This window comes from Mustela nivalis, assembly GCF_964662115.1.
Source record: "Mustela nivalis genome assembly, chromosome: 18".
NCBI classification, from domain to species: domain Eukaryota; kingdom Metazoa; phylum Chordata; class Mammalia; order Carnivora; family Mustelidae; genus Mustela; species Mustela nivalis.
In genome coordinates this window covers 4,472,228-4,491,493 of record NC_139037.1, presented here as the reverse complement: position 1 = coordinate 4,491,493, position 19,266 = coordinate 4,472,228, and the positions used below count along the sequence as shown (strand labels likewise).

Below are 19,266 nucleotides of genomic sequence, written 5' to 3'. Positions count from 1 at the left end.
GGCCCCTGTCTCCAGTGCCCAGACCAGAGCTCGGAAGCAAACCCGTGCCTGTCACCCAGCTCCCTCCTGCCCAGGACTCACCTTGGCAAGATGCGCCCATTTTCTTGGTGTTCCCCCAAGGCTGCCGGTGCCCCAGTAGAGTCTCTGCAGACGGGGGGAACTGAGCCAGGCCAGGGCCCCCGGGGCAGCACTGCTCTGAGACTCCCTCCCCCAACCCCCCAGCCAGCACAGGGAAGGACTTTGTGATGCGACAAACAGGACAGCGTGGACTCTTGTGCCCCTACTGTCCTGTTGCTACATTCAAGTCGGGGCAGGGGTGTCCCCTGAAGGAGGACCAGCCACACTGTGCCCGCTCCTCCCCAGCCAGCCCTGGTCACCTGTCACCCTGCAGCACCCAGCCTGTGTGTCACCAGGTAAGGAGGGGGCTTCGGCAGGGAGGGGCAGAGTGTCTCTGGGGAAGCTGGGGATCTGGTATGGGGGCCTCGCCTGGCCAGAGAGGAGGATGAGGCTCCCGAGAGGGGGCAGCAGGGCCCTCTGGCCCTCCAGCCCCGGAGCAAGCACGCGTGCATGAGCCCCCGCCTAGCACCTGCTGCTGTACCATCAGGAAAGCGCCGTGACCCCCGAGCCTCAGTCCCCCCAGCAGTAAAACGGGCTAACTCCGGCCCCACCCGCACAGAGCTCGTCCATGGGTGGCCCCGGCGCATAATGGCACACACGGGCCCAGGACGTTGACCTTGGTCAGCTGGACGAGGGCTCTCCTCAGGGCACTCACCCCTCCCAACTCCCAGCACCACGCCCTTCTCCACCGGCCACGCCGGGGCCCCACAGAGGCGAACAGGGGCAGGTCAGCCCTCGGGCCTCCATCTGTCTGGATCTTGGGCCTCTCACCTCGGCTCCGGTTTCCTGACTCAGAGTCTCTGAAATCAGGCCGAGCCTCACATGTGGTGAGCAAGTTCCCCGGGGGGCCCCGCGCTCCACTGCCTGAACCTCAAGTCCGCTGGAGGGACCACAGATCCGGCAAGGTCACCCCATCCCACCTCCGCACCCTCCCCACAGCCAGCAACGCTGTGGCCTCCCGGGCTCCTGACTGTTCTCAGAAGGTTCTTGCTTGACTTTCACTTGCGCTTTTCCCCTGGCCGGGGTTTCTCTGTCCAGCTAAACCCGTCGGAGACTCGGCCCGGGCACTGGCCCCCCTTTCCTGCGTGGAGATGCGGGCTGCGATCTGACCCCCGCCCCCCGTCCTTCCTCTGCGAGTCCTGGCCGCCCGCAAGAATCAGCTCGGAGATCACTAACTCCAGGCACAAACCCACGTCCCAGGCCAGGGTCCTGCCCCTCCACGGCCTCCGGTTCCGCCCCAGAGAACACACAGCTGGGCTGGGCAGCGTCCAGACCTCGGTTAGCCCTGGGCTCTGCCGGCGGCCCCAGCCCTGCTCTGCCCGAGTTCTCGGCCTCTGCTTTCCCAGGCCCTCGCCTCGGTCAGGGGCCCCTCATTTATGCCTTTCAGCTGCTCCGCCGAGATTGGGCTCTTCTGGTTTCTGACCCGGCCTTGCCGTTTACTGAAGGGGGCGTGACCGTGGGAAAGTCATGTGCCTCAGTTTCCTTGTCTGTAAAATCCTGTAATCACAGCTCCTAGGAGGGGAAGCCGCGGCTTCTTGTGCTGTAATGCAAGGGATGCGCTAAGCCTCCTGGTGGGGTGAGCAGAGCATAAACGGCGCCGCCCTTCCCAACCCTGGCCTTGGGTGTTCTGGGGATCAGCATGGCTCTGCATCAGTGCATTCACACGGGTGCGGGGGGCCCTCGCCTGCGATTGGGAGAACGTGGCCTCCTGTGCAATCCCTTTTCCCGTTTGAAGCAGCCTCCAAGGTTGACAGCCTAGCGTGGGGGCTCGGAGGCTGCCGCCCCGGGCCGATGAGGCCGAGCACAGCCAGGCCACACCTTGTACCTGCTCCCCTTGTCCCCGACTTCTGACAACTCCGTCTTGGGCAGACAGGAAGCTGGGAAGGTGTTCCCGGGGGCGGGGGTGGGGGCCGAGGCCCCACCTACCATGTCCCCCGGAACCACCTTCCCTGCCTCCCCAGCTCCCCAGACTGAGAGCAGGTGTACGGCTGGGCGGGAGCCTGACGCTCTGGAGGAAAAGTGGTCCTGGACAAAATCCCCTTGAGGCCAGACGTTCGCGTGCCTGCGGTCCCTTCTGTGCGAGTGGCCGGGGCGGTGATACCGTGTAGACACAAGCAGGAGGCTTAGAGCAGCAGAAACCTATCTTCTCCCTGGTCTGGAGGCCAGAACCTAAGATCACAGTATGGGCAGGACCAGACCCCACAGTATGGGGGAGGCCCCTCCTGTCTCTCCCAGCTCTGGGGGCCCCGGGCTTCCCTGGCCTATGGCCGCGTCCTCCAAGCTCTGCCTCCGTGGACCCATGGCTTCCCTGTGTCTGTCAAGTTGCCTTCTCTTTCTCTTTTTTTTTTTTGTCAGAGAGAGCGAGCACAGGCAGACAGAGTGGCAGGCAGAGGCAGAGGGAGAAGCAGGCTTCCTGCTGAGCAAGGAGCCCGATGTGGGACTCGATCCCAGGATGCTGGGATCATGACCCGAGCCGAAGGCAGCCGCTTAACCAACTGAGCCACCCCAGCGTCCTTTTTATTTTTTTCTCTTTCTCTTTTTTTTTGTTTTTAAGATTTTATTTATTTGACAGACAGAGACAGCAGAGAGAAGGAACACAAGCGGGGGGGCAGCAGGCAGAGGCAGAGGGAGAAGCAGACCCCCGCTGAGCAGGGAGCCCGATGCGGGGCCCGGTCCTGGGACCCTGGGACCATGAGACCATGACCTGAGCCGAAGGCAGCTGCTTAATGACTGAGCCTCCCAGGCGCCCCACGCCTTCTCTCTTAAAAGAACACCAGTCTTTGGACAGGGCCTGTGGTAAATCCGCGAGGGTCTCATCTCTAGATCCTTAATGGATTTTATCTGCAAAGATCCTTTTTCCAAATACCGGTCACACATACAGGTTCCTGGGGTTAGGACTTGGGGGAGCTACCCTTCGGCCCGCCTCCTGTGTCCTCTCTGCCCGCGATGTGATGGGGTCTCAGCACCGCCCAGGAGAGAGTGTGGCGTCTGCATTTAACAGTGCGGTGGACTAGCTCGTGCTCCCCACTAGCCATGCCTGCTGCCCCTCCTGCCGCGCCCCAAGCCACTTGCCGGGAGATGGCGGGAGCAGGGCTAGCCTAGCAGACATCTGGGCATCTGTGACAGAAAGCCCCGCAGAGGGCACCCGGACCGACGCTTTACCGATGAGCACCCTGACACCCTGGCTTTGCCTGGAAGCTTCTCTGCTCCCGCCCTTCACCCCCGCACCCCGCCACTTCCGGGACCCTCGCTGACCATCCCAACAGCCTCTAGTCTTGGTCCTTTGGGCCGTCTCTGTTCTGCAATCCCCACAGGGGCCATCCGTGCCCCAGGAGCCCTCTGCCACTTTCCCGAGACCCCATCTCTGCCCTGTGCACCCCAAGCCCCGCTGGCTTCTGCCTTTCCCACCTCCACCCCTGCAGGCAATCTCCCTCTTGCCCAGCGTCCTCGGGCTGATGCCTTCAGCCTTTCTTCCCTGCCCTTGCCAAAAACCTCCCGTGACAGGGGATCGAGGTGTCTGTGCCCGCCCCCACCCCCACACCCACCATCAGTTTCACTTTTGGTCTTTGCTGGCTCACCGTCCCCTCCTCTGATCTCCGAGCCCCACCAGGAACAGGCAGCATGGTCTGTCCCCCGTGCTCCTGGCCCTTGCCCACACAGAGCACCAGCCCCACACTGGCTGAATGAATGGAATGTGACCTACCCCAATTCCATGGTCAGAAAGCGGCTCCCACGCTGGTGTTCTTAGCCTCCACTGGCAGGAAAGCCATGTGACCGCTCCCAGAGTGCCAGGGGCCTTAACGCTCCATGTAGGGGCTGACTTCTCTGATGCTGTGCCTCCAGTGACAGAAAGGTCAGTCCCAAAGGAAGGAGCCCAGGAGAGAGCTGTCCTGGTGATCTCTTGCATAAAGATCACCCATGGGCTCAACTTATATAATGATATTTATTGAGCACCTCCTATGTGCCAAGCCCACAGAACAGAAAACACCCTGGCTTCAGGGAAAATTGCATCCCAGTGTGGGGGTCCAGACAAACAAATGAATAAGTAAGCATGAAGTACGTGAAGTGGTGGTGAGGGCATATAGAGAAACACAGCTGGATAAAGAGGGTGGGAGTTACCCTTTTATACAGGGTGTTCTGGTCTCACTGGGAAGACATTTGAGCAGAGACTTGAATAAACTAAGGGAACAAGTCCCGTGGATGTCTGAGAGAAGGGCGTTCTCGGTCCAGGGAACAGCAGGTGTAAAGGGCCTGTGGCAGGGTTGTGCCAAAAGCAGCCGGAAGCCCAGAAGGGCAGGGCGGTGGGAGAGGTCAGAGGCAGACAGGTGGGGAGGGCAGGTCAGAGAAGACTGGTTTGGACCCCTGGCGAGAGGGAGGTCATCAGAGGGCTAGGGACACCATCTGGCTTTGGGTGGTGTGGTCATCCCAGCAGCTGGGTGGAGGATGGGCTGTGGTCTGAGCAAGACCCGGTGCCACGTGCTCCGTTCAGTCGGGAGGCCATGTGGCAGAGACGTGGTGGCTGCAGACGTTCAAGGTGGTCAAACTCCGGATGGTTTTGCAAGTAGGGGGGTTTGCCGATGACTCGGGTATAAATGGAGGAGTCGGCCTTGACTCTGAGCAGCTGGAGGGCAGGAAGGGCACTTCCGGGGAGCCGTCCCGGACCCCACAGGGAACTAAGGACGAGGAGGTCTGGCCTCTGAGCCTCCCTTCCCCCTCTGGCTGTAGCTTCCCTCCACCAGTCGCTGCCTGCCCCTTCCTGTCCCCGCCAGAGCCCGAGGGTCACGCTGAGGGACACGCCAGCTCCTTCCCACCTGGCAGGAGGCAGCAGGCCTGCCAGGGCACACACAGCCCGCGGGGCCGGGGTTGGGGGGCGCGTGCAGGCTCGCCAAATCCTCTTTCCAGGGATGTGGTCACAGTGGTAGAGACGCAGAAACTCCCAATTAGGGGCCTGGAGAGGATCCAAAAACCCTGGGCTTCTGCCAGCTGCAGACTCTTCCAGATCAGGGTGTGTACACAGGAGAGGAGGGAGGGGGCAGTCAGAGTGGAAAGGACCCAGAGCCCCAAGCCTGTTGACCTGGGTTCTAGGCCCAGCTCTGTCTCCTGGGCTCCTCCATGGAGAAGGAGGGGGAGGAGGAGGGGGGAGGGCGAGGGAGGGGGACACTTCTGCGAGCTTACCGCATGCCAGGCTTTGTCCTCCATACGCTCTGCCCTTCCCCGTCCTGGGCAATAGTCGCTATTTTTGTCCCCATTTTACCAGTGAGGAAACTGAGGCCCAGAGCCTTAGGTTGCTTCCCCAGGTCACCCCGTTGGGAACCCGCCCCTGAAGCGTGCTGCTCACCACACGGCCTCTCAAAGCCACGCGTGGCCGGCCGCCACCCACCTCACTGTCATGCCCCGTTCCCCAGCCCCAGGCCCACTGCGGTTCTCACACCGAACCTGCCAGCCCCAGGGCCTTTGCCTGTGCTGTTCTCTGCCTTGAGTGCTCTTCCTGTGGCTGACTCTCTGCCCACGACCTGTGGGGATCAGTGGAAATGTCACTTCCTCAGAGACATTCCCTGACCACCCACCTTCCCCCACATCCAGGCATCGTCTTGCTCCCCCGTGCAGCTCGGAATACAACGGTGAGCTCCGAGACCAAGGTCCTCCCTGCGCCCTTGCCTGGGGGACCCAGCCCTGCCACCAGCTTCCGCCCACAGGATTGTCCTGACCCCTCACCTCTCTCCCACCTCTTGAACACGCATGATCTCCTTGAACTGTGCCTCAAGCTAGCTGGTCTCGCCCCCACCGGCACCCCAGGAGTCACTGGTCTGGTTGAAAGACTTGGGCCTCTCTCAGCATCTTCAGCCCATCCTCAGGAAGCCTTTCCTGGAGTGACCATCCCGCAGGGCACTTGTGAAACCAGAATGGCTTCAATGACGAGCCCTAAATTGACAGAGCTGAGGGCAGCTGTGACGCGTGGAGCCACTCTCCAAGGAGCACCTGCCACCTCTGTCTATAGCAGGAATTCTCCAGGAAGAGCAGGCCTAGTGTGAGCCCCTGAAGACCCAATCTGGAACCTTCTGGCCATATGGGTTCCTCTTTTCCAGACATTTTCCAATTTTCTGTTAAGATGTAGGCTCAGAACCAAATGTCATTGATCAGTGCCCAAACAGGACCTTCACCTCCACCTTCTATGGGTGATGCCCCTAGTAATGTGACCCCAGATTGCAACACAAAGTTCCCCCTCTTGCCCCTCCCACCAATCCCAGATCTACAAAAACAGTTCTCAACTCTGGCTGCCCATGGGGAGCACTGGGGGAGTTTTTCAAACTCCCAGCGCCTGGGCCACACCCCACACCAATTCAATCAGCCTGTGTCTCTGGAGTAGGAGACCAGGCTGGTATCCCAGGCCTTGCAGTCCTCCAAGCCCCAAACACTGTATTTGACTCACTAAATCCCTGGTCTCTCCAGGCCTCAAGGGTGACAGTCATTACTTAGGTAAATGTCTAGCCAAGGGTTCCCAAAGTGTGTCCCAGGAAACACTGGTTCTGCAAAAAGAAAGGGTGTGTGGGCAGTGAGTTTGAGAAATGCTGCTCTAAAGCCACCCCCTGCACGAGGTCATCCGATGAGTCACAGGGGAAGGCAAAACACCTGAAATCAAGCTTCCTGTAGAACCAACCAGAAGGTCTGTTCCAGGAGAGCGTGTGGGCCCTTGTCCAGCAGTCAATCCACAGATACGGCCAGCACGCCCTGAGCCAGGCCTGGACCACGGGGCATGTGAGCCCTCGGCGCGGCTGGGCTCGCCACTCCATACCCCAGCTCCCAGCTCACTCTTTCGCTCAGGTAGGCGTTGAGCTGAGCTTGGGCCGGCGGTGGGGTGCCTCCACCCTGGTCAGCCGGCAGGAGGGGCCAGGCCCTAGCTCGAGTTCTGGGGACCCAAGTGGTGGGGAGGCCTCCGTGAAACTCCATAAGCATTTGCTTTTATATGTTTGGATTTTACCTACGTGCTGACCAGGCGTGCTCCATGGAAACAGTTCGGTCCTCAAAGTGCAAGTGGGTGTGGAGAGAGCAGTGTGCCCCCAGGCAGCCAGCTTGCCCCCTGGAAGAGAGCCTCCCGCCCTGCCCCTCGCATCCTGCCTCCCCCCTCCCCCCACCCCGCCTTCCTTTTCTCCCTCCTGCCTCTGCCCTGCGTTCTTCCCTTCCCCTGTCTTGCACACACGGGGGCAGACCTGTTTTCCCTCACAATCACAGGGCACCTCTCATGTCGTTCCAGAAAGCACGGCCGCAAATTGCTCCATTGTAAGAATGTGCCAGAGCCTATTTAACGAGTCTCTTGACGACTGCCATTTGGCCCCGTCCCGTTGTCGGCTCAACAGTGCTGCAACGAATCAGTCTAGACAGACATCACTTCGGATGGGTGCAAATCCGTGTCTAAGACAAACCCCTCACAAGCGATGGTCGGGTCCACGGCCACGGGCACCGTTATCCCGACAGACGCTCATGGTCATTCCAGCTGGGGCGCAGTCCCTTCTATAAGGAAGAAACTCCCCATGCCCCCAGGGGTTTCTGGCTTCTGGTGTCGGAATCATTTCTTCCAATGACATCTTGTGCAGAAGGCTGAGGAGTAAAAGAAAGAGGAGGCAGGTCGGCGGCGGGGGTGTGAGCAGGGGTGCCAGCAGGGGTGCGAGCAGGGGTAGGAATCTCCTCCCTTGTCTGCCACTCCCAGGATGCCCTTTCGGGGAGCCAGGAAGGGAACAAGAAGCACTGGGGCACCCTGGGGATAGCAGAGCAGGAAGGGACAGGGGAGAGGATGTCACTGGAGTACAGGGAGAGCCGGGCAGAGGAATCAGAGCCTGGCGCCGGCCGCAGTGTCTTCTCCGGGTGGCTACGACCGACGACCTGTCACCCGGCCGACACTGCACCCAGACCCGCTCATGCCCACTCACTTGCCAGAGCTGACTGTGACCTTTTCAGGAGTTTTGGGAGCCGGTTATGGAACACCCCCATGTTTAAAAATTATACGAATCGTATTCCGAACAAAGATAATCCATCATTTGAACTCCTCACTTCCTGATGATTTTGCCACAAGCTGTGATCATGATGTCACCTAGACCCACGGCAGTCCTCCTGCACGCCTGTCCCGGCCTTGGCGCGCAGAGCCGCTGCAACTCGACGCCGTAGCTTGAAACTGACGCTGGTGGCAACATGTACACCACAGAGAGTGACCAGCGCTGCAAATTAGGGCTTTCCACCATGCCCCGAGGCTGGCTGTTCAAGGTGGCCGGCTCTCCACCAAGCCCTCTTCTCCCCCCTCCGCCTTCTGCCCTTTGCCGTCCTGCTCCAGTCTTTCCTTGATGGAACCCAAGCAGAAGCTGGCCCGTCAGGGCACCAGGTTCCCTGGGCTCAGAGCAGGACAGAGAAGCTAGAGCACCGATGCGTGAGAAGCCAGTGGAAAAGAGTTGGCATGCCGGGCCCCTACCGACAGGGTGACTACAGACACCTTGGGACCCCCCTGCTCCCTCCGTGTGGGTCAGACGTTTGGGCGCCGTCTCTACACCCCATCAGCGCTGAGCCAGGCAGGCAGCTGGGAACTGGCCGGTCTGCCGGGGAGGCTCGAGCCGGTGCTCTGATTACGGATCAGACCTCAGGCCTGTGTAGCAGAACCTTCCACGTTCTTTAGAATGACAATAGCGTCGTCTTACTCATAGAAAGCCGTGTTCCCATTGAGTCTGATTCATCGCCAGCGCACTTACGCGCCGGGATTCAGGGCTCCTCACACTCGAGCTGCACCAGAACCCCTGGAGAGTTCGTGGAAGCAGAGTCTGCCAGGCCAACCAACCAGGCCCCCCCAACCAACGACGTTCTGCCCTAGCTAATGGGGCATTGCCATGGAAGGAATGCATAGTTTGGTCTTTCTCCTGGCTCCTGGCCAGAGCTCCTCCAACCTTTGTAGCTTTCTGACCGATAAAGAATCCTGGAGCATCTTTTATGGTGATAATTGATCTTTGACCCCAGTTCTGACACAGACATCCTCCTGCAATCTTTCTTGGGTGGGGGAGTGCCTTTTGTCCCACTGAGGTGACCCAGAGTGCCTCTGGCACAGCAGCCTCACCCCCCATCCTCCCGGGAGGGGCGGTGGGGGCAGGACACCGAGCTCATGGTCCATCCTGCCTTTGTGACGAAGCTTCCCTTATAGTCCCTAAGGTGTAGGGTTTGGAGGGCTTCCAGGCTATGAGCACATCCACGTGCCAGGGGGTGGACACACCTGGGCTCCACAGGGACAGGAGCTCCTGTGCTCAGGACCCTCCGGGACCTCACCCTGCATCCAGGACCACCGCCATTGTAATGAACCAGTAATCGTCAGTTGCACCGTTCTCTGGTGTTCTGGGAGCCACGCTAGCAAACTAATGAGCCCGACGAGGGGGTCGTGGGAACCTGTGGTTGTCGCCAAGTCAGAGTGTGGGTCAGGGCATCTGTGGGGCTGAGCCCCTCCCCCGCGGGGTCTGGGCCAGCTCCAGCTGCTGTCAGAACGGGTTGAGCTGTAGCAGAGGAGAGTTGGTCGGTGCAGGAAACACCCCCACATCTGGTGCCAGAAGCAGCAGGGGTTTGAAGTAAAGGAAAGAAGCAGGTTTCCTAGACAGTGCGTCTGGGATGGGGTCCGAGACCTTCCTGAGCTCCCAGGTGCTGATGCATGAAAACACACTGCCCTGAGGGGGCCCACCTCTCAGGCTCCCCCCGACAAACAGGAAGTGGCTCGCCGAGTTATCACACCAAGCCCAGACGTGTGGCCTGGTGGACCAGGGGAACATTCGTGGGCCAGGGTTTGCCTTGATCAAAAGGCCAGGTGGCTGCTGAGAGGGGACTCAGCAAGGCCCAGGAGACAGAGAGGAGGAGTCTGGAACAAGCCAGGGAAGGCAGAGACCAGAGGGAACAGCCTGTGTGATTCCTTTTCCAGCAAGTCCAAGAACAGGCAGCACTAACCTGTGGGGAGGAAAGTCGGAGGCGGAGCTGGGTGTGTCGCATACCTCGGTCTCAGTGGCGGCCCCGCAGGCGTCCGTGTCTACCAAACACCGTGGAGCTGCACGCGTGAGCCGTGTGCGTGCTTCACCAGCCGGGGGTCACAGCTGCCTGTGTGTCCACCCAGCCTCGGCCTCGCTGATGCAGTAATTTCGTGGTGACAGCGGCCTCCTGCCCCCGAGACCCCGGCTGGGAGCAGCAGCCACTGTCCCCACCCCAAGGCAAACTTGGGGTGTCAGGAGAGCCTGAGCCAAGGTGGCTTACAGGAGGCGGGAGAACGTGGGGCCAGAGATGCTGGCACGCCAGCGGGTCACCAAGATGCTCTAGGGAGATTTGAGAGGCCCAGGAGGCTGTCCCCAGGACGGCAGTGGAGGGACATGGGCTCCAGGCAGAAAGGACAGTTCGTCTGGGAGGACAGAAGTGACGCGTGTCGGGGAACTGTGAGCCTCTGGGCTGGTGGCAGTGTGAGGCCTGAGGTGGGAGCGAGCCCGAGACTCGGCTGGGGAGACAGCAGGGCTGCTGGGGCAGGGCCTTTCTCCCCATAGGGCAGAGGCCACCTGCCAAGCACTGACGGGCCGCTGGGGGTTGGGGCTGGTGGGGTCCAGCGTGGGGGCGGCACCAGTCCCCCAGGACAGGTGGGCACAGCCTCTGGAAAGCCATGTGTGGTTTCTCATCAGCTTGCACACTCGCCCTCCCTATGACCCGGCCGACTTCACCCCAAGTAAACGAAAGCAGATGTCCCCACCGAGGCTTGCCTGGGAACCGTCACAGGAAAAAGCTGGGCGTGGATAAGCCCGCTGTGGTGTTTGCGGACAGTGGAACTGGGCTCCGTAATAAAAAAGAGGGAACCGCTGGCCCGCACGTCCATGCGAGTGAACCCCAAGGCCACAGAGTGGAGAGAAAGATCCAGACACACGCAAGGACATTTTGTGAGATTCCGCTGACGTCAGGACCGAGAGCAGACAGCACTGATGCGCAGGGACAAAAGTCAGGAAAGGGGTTGACGGAGAGGACCCCACGGAGGTTTTTGGGGTGCTGGGCATGGCTCCTGTCTGACCCGGCTGGTGGTCACGTAGAAAGCATGTCTGCAGTCCTTGGTGTGTGGGACACTGTGTGCAGGTTACAACCTGTGTGTGTCCATGTTTACATACGTGGAAAATACTGATGCTGCGGGGGCAGAGGGCATGATGGGTTCTGCACCCCCATTCGTCTGGACCTTTGGGAAGGAGGAAAGGCCATACCCATGTCCCCTCTGACCTTTCTCACCACAGCAAGCCCCGCCTGCTGGCACGTGGGCCTCTCTGCCCCTCCCATCCCCACAACACACACACACTCACACGTGTGTACACACACACACACACACCATCCTGGAATCTGGCGGGTCCCCTGTGGGGACAGGAAGTGGCGAGAACCTTGATGCTTTCCTGGGACCGCTGCCGTAGCCCCGGCCCCGGGCTTGCCCTCAGCCTGCCCACCGCCTTTTCACACCGCAGGCCTGATCCTGTCACCCTTCTCGGGGGTCTTCTTTTGCTCTCAGGGTGGGGGCGGGGACCAAACTCCTTCCATGGCCACCAGCCCTACAGGATCTGGCTTTTGTGAGCCCCGGCTGTCCTCACTCAGACACCTCAGTTTCTCAAAAATCTCCTTGCAACCTCAGGGCCTTTGCACCTGCTGCTGCCCTCACCCACAAGGCTTCTCCCCTGGTCAATCCTTACCCACCACTCCATTCCCGGCCTGGCTGTCTTGTCCTGGGGCAGCTTTTCCTGATACCCCCAGAGAGGTCAGTTCGTGAGAGCACACCTAAGCACTTACCTCCCCCCGCCCCCGGCAATCATCTCCTTGAGAACAGGAAGATCGGGGTCTTTCTCCCTCGTTGTGTGCCCACTTCTCAGCACAGCGCCCGGTGATAAATGCCTGCTGGGGGCATCACTGGAGGGCGGGGGTGTCCGGGCTCTTTCCCGGGGGCCACAGGCATCCGGAGGCGGAGACAGCACTAGGCAGATCTCCAAGGCTGTTCCCGCTGGGTGAGCCTGGAGGGACCACTTCCCCTCACTACCCCGAGCTTGTCCACCTGGAGAGGGGGGCGCTGGGCTCGTGGGACAGCACCCTCTGAGCCCAGACGTCCTCGCTCCCAGGATTCTGTGCCTGACCGTGCAGGTGAAGGAACCGTCTAGGCCCTCAGAGGGCCACAGATCTCAGAGTGAGGAGGGCACGGGCAGACACAGATCTGTCCCTGCCTCCCGACTGCTGAAATGGAAGGTGGAGGCCGGCGGGGGGCGCGGGGGTGGTTCCAGAGGAAAGGCCGCGGGGGCCTGGACTCAGGTCCACAGTCCTTGACAGCCGGAGGTAGACAGGCCTGTCCTTGCACGGACTTGTGAGGGGAGTGGAGCCAGGCCCGGCCCAACGGCAATTTTCGCCTCCATGCCTCCCGTTCCACGGTTGGAGCAGCACCGCATCGGCTGGATGCAGGATCTCGAGGTGAGGCTGCCTGCCGTCCCCTCGTCCCCACCACACCCGCTTGTGCAGTCGACATCTGGGCAAACCTCCCGAAGCCCGAACAGCCAGGCCTCTCCTCCACCTCCAGCCACGCAGCAAACATGCAGAGCCTCCAGCGCCTGCCCGGACCTGACTGTGCCCTTTGGCAGCAGCCCAGCGCCACAGAGGACAGGCGGCGGGGCGGTCCGGTGGCGGGCTGCCCGGCATGGCGGGGAGAAATCGGTCCAAGGGGCCTGGGGCCTGTCGGGCCCTGCGGTACACAGCCCCGGAGCAAGGTGGGGCTCCTGTCTCCGCAGGGAAGCACCTAGGTCCCAGCCCCATCCTCCCCCAGCACTGGTCCCAGTGCCCGCGTCCCACTGTTGGACCCCCCCCACTCCAATGTGCAGATAGGAAGCAATCTTATCTTTGTGGTGCCCACCCCACCCCCCCCAACCCCCGTCCAGGCTGCAGCTGCGGCTCTGCGGGGCGTGATCGCGACCGCGGTGGTGACGAGTGTGTTGGTAATGGTGATGGTGAAGAGCGTGGCGGGGACGAGGACCCCCAGCCGGAAGCCGCTGTGGTTCCGTTGGGTCTCAGCTCTGGGTGGGTCCTTAGAAACCGCAGCCCACTCACCGAGAAGGGACTGGGCGCCGGGGACACCGGCCGCCAGGCTCAGCCCCTCGCTGCCCCTCAGTCTCCCCGTCTGGGACTGTGGCTGATGAGAGCGGCCGCCCGGAGCCCCGGCCGGGGTTCAGCTAGGAGGGACTGGGCGGTGGCTCTTCTCATCCTCACATGGGTCTCGGCCTTCTGTCTCCGGGCAGTCCCAGCCCCCTCGGCCCCCCCTCCCTCTCTTTGCACCTCCCTCCCCATCACCATCACCTCAGCCCAGAGCCAGGCAGGCCTCTAAGCCTCTAAGCTGCTTTGCAAGATCCTCATGGGATCTGCCTGAGGTCCGGGGGCTCCAGCGTCACAACCAATGCGGGGATGTCACCGGCCCCGTGAAGATGCGTCCTCTGGCACCTCTGGCCCGACAGCATCCCCCCGAGGTGGTGGGGGTGCGTGTACCTGAGCAGGCCATGGGGACGGGGCCCTCTCTGGCCTGGCCGCCTTTCTCTCCCCAGGAGCTCCTCTGACCCCCAGACTGTGGCGTCTTCTCTTTGCCAACAGCACCCACACTCACACCCCAGCCCAGACGCCTTGGCCCCCCCCCACGTTCCAGCCCTCTGTGCCCAGCTGGACGGGTCCCCGAGTGCCTCGGGTGGTAGGACAGAGCTGGACCACCCCCTCCCTCCCTGTCTCCCTCCCGGGCTTCTCCGCGCAGCCAGTGCCGCAGCCAGTGCCCGCCGCGAGGAAACGTTCTTGGCGCCTCTGCGTCCTTGCTCACCGCCACGGGGCGCCGCGGGCACGTTGGCAGCCACCACACAGTAGGGCTGGGGAAATGCAAGCACCAGTCCCCCCACCTTGGTCTGAGCTCCAGAAATGGAGACAGATCTAGAGAGGTTTGCCCAGAACCAGAGGAAGGCAAAGCAGGGCATGATGGGCAGAGCAGGGAGCACGCTCCCTCGGGGCCTGGGAGGAGGCCTTTCCAGGCCAGCTGCTGCAGGGGCCTGCCTGTGCTGAAGCCTAGGTGGGCCTGGGGACCACGGGGAGCCCTGGAGGTGGTCCAGCAGGGGAGTGCAGGCTCCCGTTTGCCATTCGTAAGCTTGGAAGAGACCCTCCAGCCATGTGGGGCCTCCGTGGGCGAGGAGAGGGCTCTGGAATCCTGCCTCCATGTTGACCCTGGAGCCCCGAAGCCCACTTCTTAGGACTTCCATGCTGGGCGCAGCACTGTTCGCTGTTCAGGGAAGAATCGTGCAGAACGTTCTCAGGGCTCTTCTTCCCTCCTGTCCCGTCACTGGGAAAGATCCAGGCACCTGACCCTAGGTTAGATCGCCCGGGCCCTGACCCCACCTGCCCGAGAAGGCAAGGCCCCGAGGGCTGGTAAAACCGATAACAGTGGCAAACATGACATTTTTCAGCAGCGTGCGAGCCAAAAGCAACAAACACAGTGAGGTCCCCGCTCCACAGGACCAAGGGGCAGCAGCCGCAGAGGCCAGAGGGAGAACAGATGGCTGGGTGCCTCGGATGCTTCTGGCTCCAGGGTCCAGGACAGCACACAGTCGGACCCAGCGCTGTGTGCCCGGCACTAGATGCCCACAGTCCATCAGAACAAAACCCAGAAAGTCCCATTGGCCTCACTTCCTCTCTCTGCCTGATCCCCTGCCTGGTTGGGTTCCGGCCTCCAGGTCCCACGAGGCAAGGGGGCACCCCCCAGTTTCCGGGCCGCTGCTTCTGCTTCTGGCATTCCCAAAGCTTCCACATCGGCTCTGGCTGCAGAGTCTTTCCATCTGGGCCTTCACCACCCCTTGCTGACGCGCGGTCAGCAGCGGCCCCGGAGGTCGCTCACAGCCACTGCTGGTTATATCAGAGCCGTTGGGGGTAGTGGGGAGGGGGTCTCCCAGTCGAGCAGAGCTGTGCCCACGTGGGGGTCGCACTGGGACTGGACTATCTCTTGGTACGGCTCAAGGCCAAGGGCAAATGTGAAGTCCTCCCGAGTTCCAAAGTCAGCGGCATAGAATCAAGTGGGGGAAACTGAGTCACGGTAAATGAGCAAGGTGACATGGAGGTTCGTCAGCGGTTGAGTCAGTGGTGCTTTACGGCTCCGGTGAGACCCCCCCCCCCCACCGGGGTCACCAGCTAGCCCCTGCTGTCCTGGTGTTTTGGCTCCTCGGAAGATGTATTTCCCCTTTTCAGACCTCATGATTCTTCCCACAACCACACAAGGAGTGTGGCTCACAGAGGTCAGGCCGCAGGCTGGGAGGGGCGCTCACATGGGGGGGTCCCTCCACGGGCCAGAGGGGTTCAGGCTGTGTGGATTCTGCTCATCCGCCAGCCGCACCAAGGACAGAGGAAGCCAGCCACTCCCCACGGGCAAGCTGTGGGTGAGACTCCCCGGGGCCAGCCGCACCCAGGCCCAGCCGGGCCGGAATCTCCGGGCCAGTGGCCTGTGTGTCCGGGGGGCTTGAAACTCTCCCCAGGCGATTCCCGTGAGCACCAGGGATGAGAAGGCTGCTCGGCTGTCTGTGTCTCTGCACAAGGCAAGGGAAGCTCAGAGGGGTTAAGACACTTGCCCCAAGTCACACAGCTGGAGGTGAGGGAGTCAGAGTCCCTGTGGGTCTGACCCCTGGGCCGGAGCCCCAGCCACCCTGACCACGGGGCAGGCGCTCTCCTGCCAGAACTTTCCCCCAGTTTTGAAGGAGGGGACGGGTGAATCCGAAAGCAGAGAATGCGGCTGCAGCATGCGGCTGAGCCCCCACCAGACTCGCCCCCAGTCCCAGTGCAGAGCTCCTCTGGGGCCCACCCCGCCCCCCCGCCCCGCCTCCGCCTGTGGCTTCTGACCTCCTGGTCTCTCTGTTGAGGGGGGTGGGGGGCTCCTCCAGTTCTGACCTGATTTCCCCAGGGATCTGCAGCAACTCCCGGGGTCATGAACCCAGTCTGGGCCAGGCCCCAGCAGCTCACACCCGTCCCAGCACAGTCTTAAGCCCAAGTTCCCTCTGCCACTTCATGGGGAAGAGTGGCCTTGGGCAAGTGCCCACACCCCCACACCCCCACACCCCCCCATTTCTTCATCTGTCAACTCCACTTGTTACTGAAAATATGTGCCCCCCCCTGCCTGGGGGGCGTTGATGAGATAAGGTGGCGACAAGGCTTTGTAAATGGCAAAGGCAAATATTAGCTCTGGCGTCACGTGCCGGAAGGGCCTGGTCTCGTCCAGCCAGGGCTCTGGGCGCGGTCCCACTGTACCGCTGGCTGTGACTTGGGGCCACGCTCAACAGGGCCCCAGCTTCCTCACCTGTAGAATGGGAGCACAGCAGCCCCGGGCAGCCTGTCCTCCCCGCACTAGCGCACAGATCAAATGCACCAGTCCCCAAAATGCATCCAGACCAGAGGACGACCGTGGTGGTAGGCGGGCCCTTCTGGAGAGTTCTGCAGGCTGTGCATGCCTCTGTGCTCCAGGCGGGAAGGAGGCTTTGTTCCTTTGCTCGTTCACTGTCTCCCTTTTCGCTGGAAGTGTCCAGTTCAAGCCCCAGTTCTGTCGCTCGAGCTGTGTGACCCCAGGCTCCAGACTGGCCTTTCTGAGCCTCAGCGGTGTGTCAAGAACATTCTGTCTACAGCCTGGAGGTGTCTGGCAAGTGGCAGTGCTATGGGAGCTGCCACAAGGGAGGAGGGAGGAGGCATGGGCCGGAAGCAGCCCCGGGAATGATCCTAGGATTTCATAGGGGGAGAGAAATGGTGGTTTTGGTATGGGGGCACGAGGGATCCTTTAATCTCTGGGACCCCAGGGAAGCACCCTGACGCTCCTCTATTCTCCCTCCTCTGGTTCTCCAGCACCCAAACACGTGCAGGGAGTTTGGGGGAGGCCTGGGAGGTAGGGTAGGGGCTGCTGTGTCTGAGCCCCTCCTTAGGGCTGGGCCCCTGCCACAGCTGTCACCACCTTGCAAGTCCAGTGCCCTGATGGGGACACTGAGGCCCAAAAGGGAAGCACCTCTCCCAGGGCACACTGTCCAGCTTCTTGCAATGAATGGTCCAGATGCCCAACCGGTGTGGTTTTCCCAGGGACCGAAAGTGTTCCTGGAACACGGCGGGGCTTTCGCTGTCAAATCCAGGAACATCACTGTTGGCAGAAGCAGCAGGTGCCCACGTCCCGCAGAAGCCTAACAACAACCACATGTGTAAATTTTCCAGTCGCCACATTAAAGGCGTAAAAAAGAAACAGGTGAAATTAATGTTAATAATAGACCTTATTTAACCCCAGATGTCCACAATATTTTCACTTGGACACGTAATCCACTTAAACATTATTAATGAGATGTTTTACCTTTGTTTTTTTATCCTAACTCTCCAAACCTATGGTATTTTACTTTTACAGTTTACAGGCTGCCCACATAACTGAATTTCAGATAAACCATGAAAAAAAATTTTTTTTTAGTGTAAGTATATCCTAAATATTGCATGGGACACATTTAGGCTCTTCTTTCTTATTTGAATTTCAGTGGCCTGTGTGCCTGCAATTTTATTTGTTTATTTTAAAGATTTTATGTATGTATTTGACAGAGAGAGACCATGAGAGAGGGAACAGAAGCAGGGGAAGTGGGAGAGGGAAAAGCAAGCTTTCTGCCCAGCAGGTAGCCCAGTGTGGGGCTTGACCCCAGGACCCCAGGACCACGGCCTGCGCCACCCAGGCACCTCAGTGTGCCTGTAATTTTTATATGCTACATCTTCCAACCCGAGTTTCAGAACTTCTGGATCCAGAGGCGTCCCGGCCACCCAACCTCGTGGGGGAGAAGCGGACAGGCAGGTGTGGAAGGATCGGGGTGCCCAGCAGAGTCCGAGAAAGCCAGTCACCCCAAGTCTACCTGCCTTGCTTTTTCCTTCTCCATGGCCCCCCTAACCATCATCCCTGTGTCCCCCGTGACATTATCGGTCTTCGTCTTGGTCGAGCTTTTTGGAAGCCCCTCAACACTTTCTATTTCCCACAATCTCCTGGCAGAAAAAACAGGCAACAGGGAAGAAAGTCCACATCTCGCCCACAATTCTCTGTATCAGCAAATTTTCCAAATCCAGAAAAGGGGTCAGGGCCAGCGGGGGTGGTGGCGCAGGTCGGGAGGGAGGATGGGCCAGAGCCAGAGATGGGGAACCTGGGGGCCTGCCTCCTTCCCAGGCCTTCCTCTCGGACTCTGAGCCTCAGCCTTGCCCCACAGGGGCTGAGACACTGCAGGTGGGAGTCTCTGACTTGGGGTTGTCTCTCTCTGCCTCAGTTTACACATCCAAACACACTGGGAAGTTGCAGTCCAGAGCCTGGGATGGGGAAGTGGATACAGCCAGGTGGCCGCCGGGGAAAGATACAGCCCGGACGAGAGGTAGGTCAGAGGGAAGCTGCCCTCCCCGTGCTGGGGCTGTCCTGGGCTCCTGGCGTGGGCGGGGGACAGGGGTCATGGGGGGTACCCATCCCAAGTGTCCAGGAATGTTGGAACAGAAGCCCAGAGAGGTAGGCCACAGCTGAGGTCACACCGCGTACCTACAAGGGGCTAGAAGCCAGCTGGGGGCTGTACTCTGGGCTTCCGGCTGCCCCTGCCACATGCCACGGACCGTGTCACGTGACCCCACACGGCGCCGCTGCCCGGGACCCCAGGAGAAAAGGATGGGGAAGGCCACTTTCCCCTGGGCAGTGCCTTACCAGAACTAGCCCCGCGCAGAGCCCCTCTCACCCAGCTCTCCACAGGCAGGGTGCCCCCCATCACGTGATTTGTGGGCCCCCGTGCAACGGGAAAACAAGGGACCTCCTCATTCAACAATTAATAAGGATTTTAGAGTGGGAACAGCAGAGCAGGACACCCAGCACAGGGCCCTTCTGAGAGTGGGGTCGTGGGCACAGGGCGGACACCCATGAGCCCCCCCAGCCGGAGGAGAGCGGAGGCAGGAGGGGCGCGCTCCCCTCACATCTGGCCTGCTGCAGCCCCCTTCCCAGGCTCGTCCCCTCATCTCCCTAAGCCCAGGGTCTCCGGTCTGGGCCCTGCTCTTTCTGCGGGCCCCGCCCCATCTCTAGGTTCCCTCCAGCACCTCCCTGCGCCAGCCCGC

At 60.8% G+C, this 19,266-nt stretch overlaps 1 protein-coding gene across 1 annotated transcript in view; it reads left to right on the top strand.

The window, feature by feature from the left end:
- The first annotated feature begins 279 nt into the window (after positions 1-279).
- OSGIN1 (oxidative stress induced growth inhibitor 1) overlaps positions 280-19,266 on the top strand; it is a 30,724-nt gene continuing 11,737 nt past the window's right edge. The window contains exons 1-2 of the mRNA XM_082712005.1: positions 280-413; positions 18,447-18,548. The gene's annotated coding sequence lies outside the window, so the exon portion shown is untranslated. The remainder of the gene's footprint in view (positions 414-18,446; positions 18,549-19,266) is intronic.